Consider the following 2,698-nt stretch of genomic DNA (forward strand, 5'->3'; position numbering starts at 1 on the left):
CCGCCGTTGTTGCCGTCTGGGCAGCGATGAACACCAAGACTAAAATCGGCATGGGCATGAAACCGAAGAAGACGACGACGAGAAAAAAGTCGAAAAAACGAATACTTCCCACGGCAAAACGGGGCGGCGCGTTACCAATTTTAGGATTGTTGGGCGCGCTCAGGTCCTTGATCGGTGGAGCGGCCAGCGTTGCGAAAGCGGTGAACGACAGCAAAGCAGCGCGCCGTCAGCTCGAAGAGCTGCAACGTCACGATCGCGCGATAGAACAGTGTCGCGGGCTGTATCTCGCTCCGTACAAATACGGACACGGACTGTATCTCGACCCGTACAAACGCGGACGGGGCGTAGCAGCGAAGAAAAAAAAACGTCAAAGAGGCAATAAAAATGCCCTCGGGCGCAACTACCAACGTGCAATTGGACGAGCTCGCGATACGTATGCGCGTACCATACTTTAGAGATGTTTTCATGCGTAACGCGTTACCGACGAGCGGCGCGCGTCGAAACGAAAGTGGTATCGTGAATCTGGATGATGCGACGGGACCCATTACTCGGTAGCGTACGCGAAGAGGAACGATCGCGTCGTGTACTTTGACAGTTTTGGTAATCTTCGACCACCCAAGGAACTGGTGCGATATTTCGGGAACGGTGTTACGACGATAGAGTACAATCGCACGTCCTATCAGACGTATGATCAGAACTTTTGCGGACAGATGTGCCTGCGGTTTCTACGAACGGTCGACACACGTGAATTTAAATATCTCGACGAGGTGTCGTGAAATCTCAGTATTCGTGCAACGCTTTTTCCGTCATGTCACTGACACGCTGAGCGGGAAGAGCAGCGTTCTCGCGGCAAACTATTTTGCCGCCATAGATTTAAGCGATGGTGATTACGAGCTCGGTCTAATGATTTTTGAGACTTATCACACGATACCGAACGTGAACGAATCGAACAATAAATTTTATTTCGGCAAAGACGACGTGGAAATTATAATTCCCGAGGGTTCGTACGAAGTGCGAGACATAAATGAATTTTTGAAACGTACGATTTTACGGAAATGTTCGCGTCGCGACGCACTTGATACCGTTGACGTAGTGCGTGGTGATGCGGCGCACAGCGACAACAACGCCGGTGACGACGAGGGTGGAGAATACCCGATAACGCTCAGCGCAAACTACAACACGATGAGATGCGAGATTAGATGTGCCTACAGAATATACTTTGACAAACCTAATAGCATTGGATCGCTGCTGGGATTCTCGTCGAAACTTATACTGCGACCGCGAAGATGGCACGAATCGGACGTGTCGATCAACATAATGAACGTAAACGTTATCCGCGTAGAGTGTAACGTGACCGCGGGCGCGTACATACAGCAACGATAAAAGTGTGCACACGATACACGAATTTTCACCGAACGTGTCACCGGGATATAAGATATCGGAAAGGCTGGCGCAGATCATTTACCTGCCGATCATCGCACGGAGCATTACGGATCTAACGATACGCGTCGTCGAGCAGAACGGACGATTGCTCGAACACCGTCAGATTGCACGTGCAACGGCGATAACGCGAGCGTGAGATGCTCGTGATGAACGGAACGGAGCGCACGCAGAGAGATAACGCATTCTTTACAAGACCGGTGACGTCACAGCTCGATAACACTCGCTCATCCAACTGCATCAGGAAGAAGGAGCTCAACGCGTCGAACGTTAAATTTTTAAAGTCTTTGGGATTGGCGGTGCGCATCTTTTGAGATGAATGATATCCTGAACGTCAAGGACGAGCCGATCTTCGACGATCACATCGTCAAGATCGAGACTCACACGTACAACCCGTTCGCCAACACGACGTTCGGGTACAGCGATGAGATAAGAATACCCATACAGCAACAGGATCTGTACACACTGTCGTACGGAAGCTTTCTATACGTCGAGGGAAAACTGACGAAGAACAGAGTGGTCGAGGGTGCTAACGTGGTATTGAGAAACAATTGCATCGCGTTCCTATTCGATGAGATTCGTTAAGGTGTGGAGATTGATCGTAACAGAAACGTGGGCATAACTAGCACGCTTAAAAACTATGTAACGGTGTCGTCCGACAAAAGCGTGATTCTGCGGAATGCCGGCTGAGATGCGCAGACTACTGCGGCCAGATACTTTAATTTCTGCGTACCGCTCTACGTACTGTTGAGATTCTGCGAGGATTACAGACGCGTGGTGATCAACGCTCGTCACGAGTTGATTTTAATACGAGCGCGCAACGACAACAATTGTCTGATGGGAGATTCGACGACAGAGCCGACGCTCGAACTATTCAAAGTACAGTGGCAAATGCCGCACGTGTTATTGAGCGAGATAAATAAGCTGTCGATGCTGCGCGCTTTGGAGAGCGGACGATATCTGAGCATGGCTTTTCGCTCGTGGGATTTGTAAGAGTTTCCGCTCTTGCAGCACACAACCAAGCATTCGTGGGCCATCAAGACGGCTACTCAGCTTGAGAAGCCGCGCTACGTCATCTTCGCTCTGCAAACTGGTCGAAAAAATGTCTTGATCGAGGACATAAGTAGATTAACCAATGCGAAACTCTACCTGAACTCGGAATGTTATCCGTACGATGACTTGAATCTGGATTTCGATAAGAACAAATGTGCGATTCTGTACGACTTGTACGCGCGTTTCTGCAAGGACTACTACGGAT

The sequence above is a fragment of the Mycetomoellerius zeteki genome, unplaced genomic scaffold, assembly GCF_001594055.1.
Source record: "Mycetomoellerius zeteki isolate Tzet28-1 unplaced genomic scaffold, Tzet1.0 scaffold790, whole genome shotgun sequence".
Taxonomy (NCBI): domain Eukaryota; kingdom Metazoa; phylum Arthropoda; class Insecta; order Hymenoptera; family Formicidae; genus Mycetomoellerius; species Mycetomoellerius zeteki.